The sequence below is a fragment of the Crinia signifera genome, chromosome 2, assembly GCF_055691185.1.
Source record: "Crinia signifera chromosome 2, ASM5569118v1, whole genome shotgun sequence".
Lineage (NCBI taxonomy): Eukaryota > Metazoa > Chordata > Amphibia > Anura > Myobatrachidae > Crinia > Crinia signifera.
In genome coordinates this window covers 313,144,795-313,162,545 of record NC_139218.1, presented here as the reverse complement: position 1 = coordinate 313,162,545, position 17,751 = coordinate 313,144,795, and the positions used below count along the sequence as shown (strand labels likewise).

The 17,751-nt window shown below is 42.9% G+C and overlaps 1 protein-coding gene across 3 annotated transcripts in view; it reads left to right on the top strand.

Moving 5' to 3' along the window:
- The first annotated feature begins 1,328 nt into the window (after positions 1–1,328).
- The window catches only part of ERICH6B (glutamate rich 6B), a 122,998-nt gene continuing 106,575 nt past the window's right edge, over positions 1,329–17,751 (top strand). For all 3 annotated transcript variants that reach the window (XM_083168966.1, XM_083168965.1, XM_083168967.1), the window contains exon 1: positions 1,329–1,443. The gene's annotated coding sequence lies outside the window, so the exon portion shown is untranslated. The remainder of the gene's footprint in view (positions 1,444–17,751) is intronic.

Sequence of the window (17,751 nt, the reverse complement as noted above, 5' to 3'; positions counted from 1 at the left end):
ATGTGTTTGTACATGATATTGTGGGACATATTCAGTCCCTAGTTGTGTAATTGCTTGTTCCTGAGACATTTCAGTTATCTGCGTCATGATAAGATGGGAGAACACCAAAGCAGCAGCCTGTATAGGGAGGGATCTGTGAATGCAAGATAATATACAGGAAGTATCAGGAGTATATGTTCTAGGGTCACTCAGGGATGGATTAAGGGCCAAATGGGCCTGGAGCTGAAAATCAGAATCAGCTTTAAATGAAGGAATACAGGCATATACTAGGAATTTGCTGTGGGGTTCAGTGCAGCAGAGTAGCAGAAATAATATACAAGTCAAAATAATAGTAGGTGGGGGCAGGGCGCGGGGAAGGCATACTGGTCAGGTTTAAAGTCTGTACAGCTTAGGGCCTATTATGAGAAGTGGATGAGGGGCGCCGGGCGTCCAATGCCATGTAGGCATCTATACCCCACACACTGTACACACCAGTGGCTCCTTGCATATACAATTGCTTTAATGTGTACAGTAGAATAATACTTTCCTGTAAATGCCTTGATTCGGGGGGGGGGGGGAGGGGGATGTAATGTAACTAAATGACGCAATTTACCTGCTAAACATATGAGGCTAGCCCACCTATCTGGGGGGCTGGGTGGGAGAACCGATTTTCGATTCTATATAGTGTAATGAGCGCAGCATGCCACCGAGCCCAAAGCGTGGCGAGCGCAGCGAGCCCCGCCAGGGGACGTGGATAACTTTACATGTATTCCGCGTGCGCTTGCCGCGCTTCGGGCTCCCACATAGTGCTCGCCACACTATATAAAAACAACTCCACGCCGACGTGGATAGTGACTGTATGAAAAGGTCGCTTGCCACGCTTCGGGTTGGCGTTACTAGTGGCGGTGGCGTTAACGATGGGGGTGCATATAACATACTAATCACCCATGTACAATTAAATCATCGTTTTGATCGCATCGATCGCATCACATGCCATTTTAATGGCATGCAATGCGATTTTAAAATTGTACAGTGCGGCTCTTAGGACCTGAAAATCGGGTCCCATCGCATACCATCGCGTAACACTAATTAAGGCATGCGATGGTATGCGATGGGCGCCGTGCTAGGAAACAAGTACCAAAAAAACTATAGCTGTTCAATAAATTTATATTGAAAATAAAATTGTAAATATACAAAAAAAATATTATACAAGAACCTTTTAAAACTTAGAATGACTGAAGCCAGGAGCAGATTGAACGCGTTTGCTGAGGTTACTACTGCACAACAGGCAGGACATGTAGCTCTGCAATAGAAACAGCAATCTTATGTTGCCATGGAGACAAAACACACAACATAAGCCAGGAGGCGACAACACACCGGGATAATAAGCCCACAGGCAACTTTCACAAGCAGAGAAAAGGTGGGCAGTCCAAGAAAGGATCAGCCCTAGGATTATCAGCACAGGTGAAAGTACTACTGTTATTATGCTATTAAAACGGCAATTTGTTGTTAATGATGGAATCAGTAATTGGGCTTGTTTGTAGTAGTTACCTAGGAAACTTCTGTTATATGGAGAAACTAAAAAGAAGACCCTCTTTTTTCCATGTTCTGGTTGTTAAGAGTCAATTTAAATATTGATGAAAAAGTCTAAATAGTTAGAGATTACTGTGAATAATGCTTTCTGACACGCTATTAGAGTGTGGTGACATTGCATTTTTATATTTACAGTTAGATTATGGAAATTGAAAACTACAGAATGTGTTGTGTGACAGGTTGTACATTATACTGTACTGCACTGTATATATAAATACTAATACATCATTATAGATAGATAGTAATGGTTATTCCAGCTATGTTTATAGGGGAAATTATATTCATGAATACAAGGTTTCTATATTTTCTCTTTAGAGGGGCCTTTGTATTAATAATCACAATTATTAACAATCTGTAATCCCATCACCATAGCAGGAATATTTGAACTAAAATGAAACTGTGGTTTCTACATAATTTTATAAAACAAGCAAAAAGAATGCTGGATAATTCTGATTAAATTGTTTTACTAATCTGGGGCCACCGCCGCCATGTAGTTTTATACTCACCATACACCTCACCATTATTTGCATGCTGCGTGTATAGAAACTGACAGCAATGCAAACGTGCAGCATGTTATATTCCATACACACGGTATTAAAATATGCTGTTTTACAAGTTTATACACACTTGCACAGTGTGGGGTTCCACCTGATTGAGCTAAAAGCTTGTGGTTTAAGTACAGTATCACAAAGAAAGAACATCATCACTTCCTGTCACACAAATGGCGATCTCTGCAGCTGCAGAGACCCGGCGGGTTGCCAGCATCAAGTGCATTCTGCCGCATGGCCCTTGTTAACGATCCACTCTCTCTTCTGTACATGATTTTATATAAAAGTTATATCTGCAGATGGATCGGGCAGTGTATTCTGCATTTATCCTGTCAGATCAGTCGTGACTGACTTCACAACTAGAGGGGTTTCTATATGTGCCCAGTTGTGCTATCAATAACCGTCAGCTTGTACAGCAGGTGTACGGGTGATTGGCCGATTGGATATCGGTTGCGCTACACAGCCGTTGCAATAAGTCTGTGAATGACATTGTTCACAGGCATATTTCTGGTACACACTGGCTGACGGACCAGCAATATATAGGCCGATGGATTGGCCAGTGTGTGTAACCAGCATAATATAATTTTTTGAGTGCCAGAAACGTCCATTATTACAAAGTCAGTAAAATACATAGAAACAAACTTTATGCCACACAAAATGATTTGTAACTGCATATTTTAATGAATCGCAGCTAGACATGCAGCTTCTGATATGACTGTTGTTCGCTTACTAGACAGACAGCTGCACCTGTGGTTTTCAAAGTGTTTGTAATTAATAGAAAATTTGCTCAGCAGATGCCAGTCTTCAGTACCATGCAAAGCTTTCATTTATGGCACGGATAAAATAAAGAAATAGACTATAAAATGTTGCATTACAGTCAATCCTGAATTCATAATTTTTTTATAATGAATCAGGTCTGAAGGGAATTTCCGTAATGAGCAGGTGTGGTACCAGTTCTCCGTATTCGCACTTTTTACTCAACGCTCCTACGGGTTTTGCTGAAGGATTTTATTACCTTGTTTTTTGTTTCTGGCAATAAAATAAATATGAGACATTCGAGAATCTGAGATATTCAGTAAAATTGATGTGTTTTCATTGTTTAGATTATTGTGTACTGTGCTTTAAGCTGTCCCTATACCATTGTGCATTGGGGAACATTCTGAAAGCTTGGGATGGGCACTTGGGCAGTAAACATTAATTTTTGCAAACAACAATGTTTTGACTTTGAGGTGTTCACAGAGCCCCCCATGAGTGTGAGATGTTTTCCTGCCATCAATGCTTTTTACACCCCTTCTTTTAACCCCAAGACAAACCTGACACTGGGCCTGATTCAGATTTTCAAATAATGCAAAAAAGCAAGCAACAGGGCAAAGCCTTTCTGCTATGCAGGTGGGCAGGGCCGGCGCCACCACTAGGCAGCTCTAGGCATTTGCCTAGGGCGCCGGCCACTGGAGGGCGGTAGTCCGGCCCTGGATGTAGGTGAGCGGCTAAGCGGCTCCCCCGCCACCCCCAGCAACCTCGTCGGCTGCCGATGCATCACACCCTCCCCCTGTCACTTAACTTCCGACAAGTTCAACCCACCCGCCCAACGCTGCTGTGGAGAGACGCGGCACCCGGCAGGTGAGCGGCTTCCCCCCACTCCCACCAAACTCAGCGGCTGCCACCGCATCACTACCCAACCCCTGCCCAATGCCGCTGTGAATCGACATGGCAGGCACCCGGCAGGTGAGCGGGTTCCCCCCTACCCCCTGCAAACTCGGCTGCTGCCGCTGCATCGCTGCCGCCCCCCCGGAGCGATCGCATCCTCCACCCCACCCCACCCCGGTAACAGCGCTCCGGTGGGCGCCGGGGCGACACCCCCCACCCCCGCCTGGGGTGCTCCGGTGCCTAGCACCGGCCCTGCAGGTGGGGCAGATGTAACATGTGCAGAGATGTTAGATTTGGGTAGGTTTGTGTGTTCAAACTGAAATCAAAATTGTAGTGTAAATATAAAGCTGTCTAATGGGAAACGGTCATCTGTCAGACCACACTTAGGTCGACAGTCATTAGGTCGACCCCGGAAGGTTGACTGGCCCCAAGATCGACGGGGTTAAAGGTCGACATGTGTCAAGGTCGACATGACTTAAGGTCGACATGGGCCAATGTCGACATGGGTTTAGGTCGACAGTCATTAGGTGGACATGAGTTTTTCTCTGTTTTTTGAGCCGACATGTGCCGACAGGCAGTATTTCATGCCCTACCATCCACTAGGGCGTGGTGGAAGAATAAAATAGTGTGCCCGAAGCATCGCGAGTGATGCGAGGGGCTGCGGTTCAACTCCAACTGTGTCCATGTCGACTGTGTCGACATTTGGGTAAAAAAACAGTGAAAAACTCATGTCAACCTAATGACTGTCGACCTAAACCCATGTCGACCTTGGCCCATGTCGACCTTAAGTCATGTTGACCTTTAACCCTGTCGACCTTGGGGCCAGTCGACCTTCCGGGGTCGACCTAATGACTGTAGACCTAAGTCTGGTCTGACAGATGTACCGATTCCCTGTCTAATATATGTGGGCTACACGCAGAAGCAGACAGTATTTACCCTGCAGAAAATCAATATAGATGCATTTGCTTCCCCCATGTTTTCCAGACAAAGGGGGAGAGTCTCTAAGAATCTCCGCCCCCCTTCTCCGCCCATCGCATTTATAATTATTGCATATGTTGTAACATATGCGATAATTATAGCAAAGGACAGCTCTTGCGTTAAGAGCTGTCCTTTGCGGTGAGAGTTGCCGGGTCCCAGCAGGTCCCGGCGGCTCCCCCCTCCATCACACACCCGGCGCTGCTGCTGCTGCGCCGGGCTCTCCTCCTCAATGCACCTGGAAGAGGATCAGTGCAGGGAGGAGGTCACAGGTCCGGGCAGCACAGAGCTGTGCTGCCCAGACACGGGGGAGGGGGCGATGCGGGGCGACGGGGGTCCGTGCGGGGCGGCGGTGGGATGCGGTAGAAGCCCATTGGCTTCTATGGGGCATCGCCAGATTTTTCTGGCGATGCCCCCCACGGCGTTAACCCGGCGGGGGATGCTTACAGCTTCCCAAAATGCGATAAAAACCCGATAACTGGGTTTTTACCGCATTCCTTTCTTAGAGAATCTCCCCCAAAATGACTTGCTTTTTCACTTTCTGATTCTGGATCCTTATTCTAAAACTATAATGAAAAATAACAACAGATGTTATGTAGTAGTTGAGACAAATGTCAGTTTTTATTGCTGATGTGCACGGTTTGCTATATGGATGGTTATGTGTCAATGATAGCTTGAGTGCTGGACTGTCCACAGGGGTACAGGAGAAAGCCCCGTTGTGCACCACTGACTCCTCCTCTAGGAATCAGGTTCTAGACTCACACCCTCCAACATTATTCCATTAGGTGCAAAATGCTCTTCCTGGACTTAAATGTATGATTGCCGCCACCTGTGTTCATACATCCTTCTCATCAATTAACTACTGTAGTTCAACACAGGTGAAGGCAATCATACATTAACATACGGGCGCAATATTTAACTGAACTTCAATTCATTGACTTCAGATCATTTGCCGGCAGTAACTACAGTGATTCATATTCCTCAAGCACAGCCCTGGGCATTCATTAAGAACACTTTTAATACCTGTGCATCAAAAATGGTCTACTGTATGGGGTACATTATATGAACACTATTATTTTTCTTCTATTAGGGCAAACATCTTCTATTTTGGAGAATTTACATTAATCAGTTGTATCAGGTTGCTAGCAGTGTACCCAATGTACAATGTAGGTATTTACATAAGATTGTTTACTGAAATTATACAGTTAAATACTTTAGGCTGCTGAAAATAACTGATTTCTGGACAGAACAATTGATCCAAAAAAGCTAACAAATCACTGCAAGGAGTAAGTAGTTTATGCAGACATGAAAGTTTTATTAAACAAAACCAACAACTGAATTTAGGGGTTTCTGGTTATAAAGTCAGGGACGGATCCAGAGGAAAATTACAGGAAAAGAGAAGGGGCATGTTATTTGAGTCTGTGGGTGACACAGAGGGTGAAGGAGAGATGTTGTGGGTGACATAGAGGGAGACGGAATGGGTGACAGATACAGTAGATGCTGTGGGTGACAGAGGGAGGCTGCGGCGGAGGGTAACACGAAGTGGGTCACGGTGAGAAACTGTGGGGAACGGAGAGGGTGACACAGAGGGTGAAGCTGTGGGTGATGGAGTGGGGGACAGAGAATGGGTGACAAGGAGTGACTTTGGGTGATGGAGAAGGTGACGGAGAGAGGCAGTGCATGAGAAGATGCAGGGAGAGGGTCACAATCAGTGAGTGACCAGGAGGCGGAGCTGTGAAAAGAATGTTATAATTAGCTTACATGGGCCCAGTAGTGCAGAGCATGGAAGGCAGATCCTCCTTCTACCAGAAGAATTGAGAGTTAGCCACTATTATAGCAATAAGCAGTGGAGTGGGAATCATGTACCTCCTCTCCCTGCAGCTTCGTCTCATTCAGCTCAGACAGCACATCAGGAATCAGCTCGGAATCAGATGCTTGTTCGTTGGACTGGCGGCAGCATTGTGCGGAGCAGGGACAGACGTGCAGCAGTGACAAAAATTGGGCCAAATGAAGTAGGGTGTGAGAATCAGAAAGTGAGAGAATTTGGGAGTGATTTCCCATTTTTTTAAAGAGGCAGTCATTTACACTGAAAAAACAGGTTGATTTTGCAATGTGATTGTTTGCTGCTTAAAAAAAAAATGGGAAAACTTCCAAAATGTCTCACTTTCTGATTCTCACACCCTATTACATAAATTGTTCAGTTTGACCACATCACTGCGACATGCACTGGTGCAATGTACTGGGTGCACCTAAAATGGTTCCGCTTCTAGTCCCAAGCAGTACTAGTTACAGTCATGTTTTGGGGACCCAGCACAGATCTATCCTCAACTTGGAGCGGAGAGGGAGAGTCCAGACAGTGTCTGAACCAGAGTATTAGGGGAGGGCTGGCTGACAGCCTCATTATGGTTGCAGGGATTTAATTTTAATGGACCCCCATGAGGGAAAATGGCCTGTAACAGTTGGGATTCTGACTGTCGGGCTCCTCACGGAGCAATGACCATCGGAATCCCAACTGTAGGTGAGTCATATGGCACCCTATTTAGACACATAGGGAAATCAGTGTTCTAGGGATCGCTAGGCCAAATGTTCAAAGTTAAACCCTAATAACACAATAAAAAATCCTATCCCTGGAAAAAAAGGACATATGTAAATTATAGTTTCATATCAGTCGAAAAATGTTCATAAATTCTAATCTGTGACAAATTGGAAATGTGACTTTATACTTAATATTGTAATAATTGAGTACTTAACACTGTAAGCCCCATTACTGCACTTTGGGCCTGATTCAGAGGTGGACACTACTAGTTTTCAGGCACAAGCTTCCCATGTTTTAGTTTTGCGCATATATCCACTGCTCAAGCATATCAATGGTTACCACTGGGGTAGTGCTGATAGGCATTCCTGGCAGTGACTGGGGGTAGCTGTCAGTGGGCATCGGAGGTGTGCGGGGGCCAGGACGGTATGTAGTTAAATTACCAATGGACAAATTACTGATTGACAGAATCCCCACAACCAAATGCCCATGGACAAAATACCGACAGGTACAGAACATGACAATTGAAATAACGACAAAATCTAAATATGCCATGCGAGGGGACGTGGAACACTAATACGGTGTCCATGTCGACATTACAACTGCGTCTGCGTTTTTAAATTTTCGGTATTATGATCATGTCGGTATATTGATGTCAACTGTCGGTATTATGTACTTGTTGGGATATTAACCATCAGTATTTGCACCCTGTTGATATAACAGTGTCGGCCAAGTGATTGTCAGTATGTTAGTTATCGGTAAATCATATCGAACCCTTGGTGACTAAGTCAGGGACAGTGGCCCTCTACAGTCTGACAGTCTTAACAACCATAGGTTTGCTCTATTGCATAAGGTTGCTCTAATAACCTATGGTGTAGCGAACATCTAAGGATTACAGCCACAGACAATGAACATCATAGTGATAAGCCCATCAGCTGCAGTACTACGCTACATGCTTCATCTACTGCTGCATCAAGCCTTTTGTTGCATTTGGCGTAAACCAAGTGTTCATGCTGCTGTTTTGTCTTGGTGTACAGCTCAGGATGCGTCTTTATTTGGATGCATTTTTATGGTTGTATTTTTTATGCTTCCATGTTTTAACTGTCGCAAAAATCAATCTTCAATTCAAGAATTTATCTGGGTGGTAGGTTTTCATTCTCAAAGAGAATATAAACAGGAGAGCGTAAATTCCGTTAACTACAACATAGACTTTTATGTTTCTGCCTCCAGTTGGCACTGACAACTCGCCAATACACAGTGTGATGTGTTCACATAAAGGTATACCTGACCAAATAAAGTCGCTCAGATCCTTCCCCTTTTAGATATGAGTGTGCATCTAAGGTGACATTGCATAGGTGACACAATTTCATACTTAAAAGGGGAATGGGCCCTTTGTGTGTCTGAAAAGGGGGCATTACCTCTGGGGGTGTGCCCAGCACTTAAGCTCAGTGTCAAAAAGTTGGGGTGAAGCACTCGTTCCTGGATTTTTTAATTTCAGTGTCATCTGGTGCAGTCCAGACATTCCAAATACCCTCCTAGTGAAGGGAATGTACTAATCATAGCCTCCGTCTACTTCACTGTAGGAGTAGCCAGGATGCAGGAGAGTTGTCCACTGTCCTGAGAAATTCTGTCTGCAATAAATTCAGGGGGTGATTCACTAAGAGCCGTACACGGTCCGGGGACTAATGGTGTGGCTGTGCACATGCGTATCGGCGAATATAGTCATGTGCAAAAGCCTTCAGTGAGTATCAATCGCCAAAAAGTTCACAGACATCAGGGCAGGCAGTGGGTGGACAGGGGGATGCCTAGCAGTGTGTGCCCCCAGAAAAACACTGGGCGTCCCAATGCTCTACAGAAGTTCTCTACAGAACTTCAAACAGGCTCTTAAGACCCACTTCTTCACCAAACCCAGCAAAACTGTCCTCCTAACCTTCTGTTCCTCGTCCTGTCTACCCCTCCTGTGCCACCCCTGTCTGTCTGCCCCTCCTTTTTAGAATGTAAGCTCTCACCAGCGGGGACCCCTTACCGCATGTCCTTTCTTACTTCAATTATTCCTATAATCACTTACCCTGCACTTGTCCTGTATTCTCTTCAACTGTAAGTCACCGTTTTCCTGTTTTGATTAGGTGTACTCTGTAATTGGGTGCTACGGAACCCATGTGGCCATATAAATAAAGGATAATAATAACAATACTGCGAACGCAGGCGGGTCGAAGCATGCACAGGGTGGGCACCTGAAGTCACATGACGTCAGTGCCCGCCCCGTTCTCAGACACTAGCGGAGCAAATAAAACACAGTCCAGACTGACTTTTATTTGCGGACACCTAAAACTAATTTGATGGTCGGCAACCATTGAATGATTTTTATAGCCATACACTGGCATGCAAATGCATGTGTGCTTGTACTCATCTACTTACTTAGCAGAGATCAGCGGCGGGGGGGGGGGGGGGGGGCAATAATTTGCTCAGTATAACTTTTGGTACAGTATTTTTACATATATGGGGGGTACTTAACAGAAACAAGAATGGGCTTCCGCCACTAGGTGAATATTTGTGGAACCAGATTTCTGCCGTTGCATTGGAGATAGCGTTTGACTCCAGTGATTTTTTTTTCCAACAAGTTATTCTATTTTTCGCCTATTTTTCTGATGGCTGATTTATATGAACAACGAGCTGCTTTGAAGTTTTGTTTCCTGTTGGGAAAATATGCAGCAAACAAATTCAATTGGCACTTAAAGGGTTAAGCATTTTTTTTTAACCAATAACGACATTAAACCTTTGTCTCAAACACCGTATTATCCCGATATTGACAATGCAACTTTTTTTTTTCTTGGATGAAAAGAGACGTAGAAGTATTTTTTTGTGTAGTATCGCACTGGAAATTTGCCCTAGTATCCCTATTTTTGGATGTAGGGAGGTATTAGTCCCTGGGCAAGTGAAAGGCTCAATACCAATTATAGTTTTGCCAATACAGGCATTCAGCAATTACTATGGTTGGAGGTGCTCCCCCAAGTCAGAAAGACAGTTTAAATACAAACAAAGAAAAGAAGACTTCTTTTCTTTGTTTGTATGAAAAGAGACCTTAAAGTAAATGTTTTGTTGATATTGAAAAAAGTGGAAAAAAAAACAGCAAAAGGACTAAAAGGCATCAACGATAATGAGTTTAAAAATGTATTTAGCAATGGAAAAAACTTTTTGAAAATTGTATTGATTCTAGTGGAGAGTACTTTGAAGGTGACTGAAGTTTCAAATTGTACAAATTAATACAATATTTCTTATAAATTAATTCCTGTTTTTTTTGGGTACCCCCTTGTAATTTGCATTTCTGACAAGTACTTATAGGTTGCAATATATTTTTTAAATCATATTTGGGACCTGGATGGAAGCATGTGGTGTCAATTATGGCTTTAGCAATGTCAGGCCACAATAACCATTCTACTTACCCTAAACAATCTCAATTTAAGGCCCCCGTACATTACTGTGACCTGTCTGAGGCACAAATCGCAGCCAATCTCCCTTGAACTCCCCAGCAGCCCCCCACTTGATGTGCCAATTTTACATGCAATTTTGAAAAAGTAGCATGAAAGGACTCCTGGGGAGCTGCCAGTGGAGGTTAAGGGAAATCGGATGCAAATTATCGTAGCTGCAAAAATCCAGCCGCGATGCACACTGATAGCTGCAATTCCGATCTATGTTATGCGCAGCAGGTTCAATCTCCAGATCCAATCCGACGCGCTCGGGAACACACATCGGATCAGATCTGATTTAAAACACCTGTGATTTGGCCTCTTTTCACATAATTTCTCAGCCCAATCCACCTGAATAAGGTAACATCGCCCAAAATCTTATAATTATATGGCCAGCTTTAGTTTATTAGATAAAGAGGCATGAGACGTATCAGACACAAAGAGGTATTGTCATTGAAAAAGTACTTTTTAATTTAAAAGCTATAGCCTTAACATACACACAGCAGTATTTCCAATTAAATCATATTTCAAGCTTATTTCAAGGTAAAGTTATTGAAGTAAACAACAAAGAGTATGATGAAGGAAATTCCCCTTTTCATTTACAGCAGTAAAACATAAGCACCGTCTTCAGAAAATGCTAGAATAATATTTCCTTTCAAGAAGCCTGCCCTAAATGTAACCTGCGTTTTGATAAATTAAGGTAGTTCTGCTGACTCCAACAAACATGTCAGCTTTGATTGCCACAGAGAATTAAAGGGGGTTACTGATGCAAGAAGAAACACAGTCATGAGTAAAATATTGAGCAACCTTTAAAGGAATACAATCTGTTAAGTGTATCCTTAGTTTTTAATCATTAAGTACCGGATTGCATTCAGTTATTTGGCTACGATTTAAGCAAGAAGTCTGAAAGATCATTTGGAATGTATTTTATCGAACTCATTTCCATAGCCTTCTTCGATCTGCCTTGTAGCGTCTTCAGGGGATCCATCATATTTTCACGCTCTCAATTATAATTCTCTCATAGGATTCTTTTTGTATTGGCATTTATTCATCAATCAGTATAATTTATCACATTTCATTTTCATGCAGCCAAACTTGTTGGAAAAGATATCTCATGAGAACCATAGCAATTATGAAAATATTCAGAGCCACTATTTAATTTACACATAAAATTGGAATGAAGAGATCTAATGAGCATGGGATTATTTCTTTCATGCTTTCCGTAAAGCCAGGAACGGATAAATCGTATGGTACCTGTATTATTCAGATCTATATATGTGTGTGGGTAATTCTTTCTGTAATGAATAGACGCCTCCGAGCATTTTACCTCTGAAAGAACAGAATGTGGCGACGTAGTAAAGAGAAATGTGCCTAGAACTGTATCATATAGACATCATTAATGCTGAATTATACAGAAACAAATTTCTTTGTTCATTTTGACCGACGGGCCAAGGACAAAACAGTGTTGGTCTATTGTTAGTACCGGAGAAAATACTGACAGCAGCATGGAGAAAACAATGGTGTATTATGATAATACTTTTCTATCATGTAGATATAGGGCAGTATTCAATGCTGCGGTGAAGGGGTTTTCTACGGCGAGGATGGCTTATTTTTGGCAAAGAAAAGCCATCCTCCCTGCCTATACACCATATTCAATGTTTCAATGAGGATCCCCTTAAATGGCGAGGTTCGCCGCAAATGCAGCGAGTCCGGTCCATTTTGTGCCGAGCCCGGCCATTTTAATGGACACTCACCTTTTCCACCTCTTCAAACTGAACCAGTGAGATGGAATTGGCGAGTGAAGGGGAGGCAGTTGAATACTTGAAGGCGAGCTATCAGCACTTCTCGGCGTCAGATCACTGTCAGAGGCATTGAATACCCCTCATAGAGAAGCATAAAAATGTATAAAATACAGTCACAATCAGGTTGGCTATAGTGTTGTCTACTTGTGTGAATTCCACAACTGCAGTACAAGATGGATAGATGCAAAGACGTCCTATCATTAGTCCTTCACTACCCAGTGCCGCGCTTGTCATACTCCAGTATACAGAGTTGTGACTATAAAAATAATCAGAATAATACAAAGATGATATTTAGAACTTATAAATACCTTATTTGTATTATTCATATCATCTTTGTTTTATTATTTTCCTTTTTATAGTCAAAACTTACCACCACATCGTGTGTGTGTGTGTGTGTGTGTGTGTGTGTGTGTGTGTGTGTGTGTGTGTGTGTGTGTGTGTGTGTGTGTGTGTGTGTGCGTGTCACACCTTCCAGATCCTTGGGGAAGGTGTGATGCACAAACACTGAAAAGGGTATTGGGCTGCAGCTCAATATTATGCCTTGTTGGACTTGACCACTGAAACAGCAGCTGATGGGTTCTCCACTATAGCACGGGCTGGAGCAGTTGAGTTTGTTTGTTTGTTTGAATTATTCAATGCCACTAACTGGTTCTACTTCAGTAAACTACTGTATAAATACATAGATGTGATGGCGATACAAACATCAGTCATGATAGATTTTTGCAGTTTTAAATGTGCTGACAAAATGCAGTTCCAGGAGTTTGTTTTAGTAATAGCATTACACTTAAAAATACCATAAATACACAATTAATCATTGACTCTACCAATAAAGTTGTTAAGAGATAGTCCTGATTTGCAGTGAGCTACGGTAATAAGGTGTAAACCATGACATTTGGAATGTGACCACTGCCAATGGAGTGCGGTTGGGTGAAATAATTGTCAATATCATCCAAATACTATATTTGGAAAAGTCAGATTGTACTTAAATTGGAAGGGCATTACTATTCTGTAAACAATTTTTTTCTTTTTAGCAAAAGTGTGATTAACAAACACATATTAGTTTAAAAACACCAATGAATATTACTGAGTGTTGTGGCTTTGGACATATTCTGTGACCACCTCTTGAAAGACGTAGTGATGGAGGGCCCTAAGTTGGTCCCTGAGTCAGAACATTCACCCGCTCCAGTAGGATTCCATAACTGTGCGGTTTTAAACTGAAGCAGGAAACAGATTCAAATGTTTGGAAAGTTGTTAATGATAAAAAATCTTGGGGTAGATGTATGAAGCAATGATAAGGGAGGAGAAGTGATAAAGTGCCTGGTACATTATCACCGGCCAATCAGCTTCTAACTGTCCCTTTTTAAACCCAGACTGTACAGACTGGGTTTAAAAAGGGACAGTTAGAAGCTGATTGGCTTGTGATAAAGTAACAGGCACTTTATCACTTATCCTTCCTTATCACTGCTTCATACATCTACCTCCTAATGAATTAATTTAAAGAATTTTCAAACAAAGCTTTTTAAAATAAATAAATATAAATCTGTACCCAAGAGAACCTGTTTTGCATCAGTTACTCAAAAAAAAAATGATGGATATGTTGCTATACAGGTTGAGTATCCCTTATCCAAAATGCTCGGGACCAGGAGAGTTTTGGATAACGGATTATTCTGTATTTCGGAATATTTTAATATTTCAATCATGTATTTTGAAGTATCTTGCATTTATGCTGTATAAACACATCAAACACATTTAATACACACATATATATTTTATTTGTTCAAAAAACAAGGTTTCAAAACATGAAACAAAATTTGTGTACTATCTCAGATATTGAATTTGAATGCCAAGCAATCATTTTCTTGTACATATATAGTACCAGTTACATATCATGTCCCCAGTAGTGCTATTACAAATGTCCCCAGTGAGTTTTTAGCAAAAAAATATTTTTTTTTCACATTCTGGAATGTATGGTTTTCGGAATAATTCGGATAACGGATATTCGGATACGGGATACTCAACATGTAGTAGATAGATTATGAGCTAAAGTATGAAAAATAAGAATGCAGCGGTGTGTGGATGCAGAAGGGTAGTACATAGAGGAGGGTTAAATGATCCCTGAGACCCGATTTTACATTGGCCCCAATGTTAAATGCCCCCCAGACCCCATTTTTCATTGTATGCCCCCCCCCCATTGTTAACGCCACGCCACGATCAACGTGAACCCGAAGCGTGGCGAGCGGCGTCCTCTGACTTTTTCATACCCCCACTATCCACGTCGGCGTGGAGTTGATTTTATATAGTGTGGCGAGCGCAGCGAGCCACCAAACCCGAAGCGTGGCGCTATGCTAGGAAACAAGTACCAAAGTGAATCATAACAGCAAATAATTTAATGGCCACACCTTAGGAGCATGTATATATATCACCAGGTATACAGGTGGCTCACAGGAGATTCTTCTGAAAACCGGGGCCGCCGCCCGCCAAGGCCACGCCGACCGAGACAACAACAATTTATTGATCCTATCACCTCCTCGGAGGGGGACACATCCGATAGCTCTTCTAGAAGGCGACAGCCTTTTTTAGGTCAGGGCCAGCCCAATTACCCGCCATACCAGCCAGGAAACGCTGCAGGAGCCACCAAAGGAGGGGTGGGTGGAAGGGTAAGATACCCAAGAGACAAGAAGAAACAGACATGATCTTTAACCTGTCAACCCAAATGCTTAGTGAGAGTGAGCGGAAGGTCCTTTCATATGGCCTTTCATTTGTACCCACCACCCCGCATGATCAGTTCGAATGGTCAGTAGACCACTACAAGTTTTGCCGTAAGTTGCGTCTTAGAGAACAATTCCATGACTCTAATGACGCAATGCTGCATGTTAACCAACTCAGCAGACCCAGCACCTATGATCCAGTATCCAGAAATGCCAGTATAGGCACATTTTCAAGAATGGCCCAAAATGAAATGTACCATATGGGTGCCATTAAGCCCAAATACTTCAATTTATCAGTGTCTGAAAGACGCTCTCCAGTCGCTTAAAAACAACACCAATATTTTCATTCGCCCCGCCGACAAAGGCGGGGCGATTGTGCTTCAAGACTGGGCCCAATATGACTCTGAAGTTCGGAGGCAACTGGATGATGTGCAGACTTACACTCATCTTAAACAAAATCCCACGAGAACCACTAAGAAACTTGTAGATGATCTTTTGGCCATGGGACTGAATGCGGGATGGATTGATAAGAAAACCATGCTTTACCTGTCTGTCGATTACCCCATCTGTCCCATCATATATATGTTACCGAAGATCCACAAGCGGCTGGAGGTCCCACCAGGGCGACCTATCATCTCCTCCATGGGTTCACTCCTCCAGCCGCTTGCGGTATTTGTTGACCAATTTCTCCAGCCCCTCGTGAAGATGGTCCCGAGCTACCTTAAGGATACGGGAGACTTTCTCGACAAGGTCATGTGTGTCGACAATCTACCTGCTGATGTGTGGTTGTGTACGATGGATGTACAATCGTTATACACCATAATCCCACATCAGCAGGGTATCGAAACACTACGAACGAGTTTAGTCCAGGCAGGACACACACACCCACCAGTTGAATTCCTGTTAAGTCTGGTACAGTTCATATTGACAAAAAACTTTTTTATGTATGGGGCGGAGTACTTTGAGCAGAGAAATGGGACCGCCATGGGCTCAAATATAGCGCCATCATACACTGACCTTTATATGGCGGCGTTTGAGACGACCCACATATATCCCAGATTTGGCCAGAAACTACTCCGTTTTTATCAATATATCGACGATATATTTATTTTGTGGTCTGGCACTGAATGTGAATTTATTGAGATGATCAGCTATTTGAACAATCTGAATGAGCCTGTAAAATTCACTTACAATATCAAAAGTGACTCCATCGAGTTCTTAGATGTGAGGTTGTATAGAGAGGGGTTTAAACTCGGTTCCACCCTTTTTAAGAAAGAGACTGACCGAAACACTCTCTTACATGCGAACAGCCAACACCCAGCGCCAACTAAGGAGAGCTTGCCGATATCGCAATTCTTGCGAGTCCTCAGGATAAATTCCTCTAAGGACAACGCAGCCGCCCAATTGAAGGAAATGCGTCTACGATTCCTAGAGAGGGGGCACTCACCGATTAGTGTTGACCGCTGCCTCAAAAAAGCCATAAAAAAATTTGAGGCTCCAACACAGTCACAGTCAGCCACTAAAGCAAAAAGAATGGTCCACGTCAGCACCTATGACCATCAGTCTGGACTCACACAGTCGATATATAAAAAACTTTGGCCGATAGTAGGATCGGATCCGGATCTTGCACTTGACCAAAAAGTGCCTCCTATGAATGCCTATAGACGGGGCCCCAATATCCGACAGATGTTGATGAGGCCGATGATGAATCCGTCACTGAAGACACCAACCTGGCTGACATCTGGAAAGAAGGGCTGTTTCAAATGTCCTTCATGTATTACGTGCAGGTCAATGACGGCTGGTGCAACATTTGCCCACCCACACAGTGGCCAAAAAATTTGCATCAATAAAAAATTGATCTGTACCATGGACCACGTGATATACATTTTAATATGTCCATGCGGACTATACTATACCGGACTTACCACTCGATGCTTCCGTGAACGCATGGCTAATCACAGAACCTCGATTAAGGCTGCGTTGTTGGCCGGTAGCTCGGATAAGCCTGTCGCGAGACATTTTATGCAAGCTGGGCATCAAGTGTCCAGCTTAAGATGTATGCTCATTGATCATGTGCAGATAAACCCAAGGGGCGGTAACCGTGAATTACAGTTGAAAAAACTCGAAGCGAGGTGGATTAATCGCTTAAACACCATCGACCCAAAGGGTCTCAACGAGTATAATCATCTCAGCATATTTCTCCAATAAAACAGTGATTATGAAGTGATACCTATCTAGTATAATAACCACTGGTCAAATATATCTATATCCCTGTCAATATCCTTTATAGTATAATTTTTTGTCTTTTGATAAGTTTCCTTTTATTGTCTAGTCTTTGTGTATATGTATTTTATTATAATCATCAGTCATTTATGCCCCTGGCTTAGATTAACATTGCTCCAATTAACAGCATCCACTATGTTTTATTTTTCAGTGCGTCTACACACTAATCATAGCCACTTGAAAGGGTTAATATATGACACTACACGGCTGTGTATG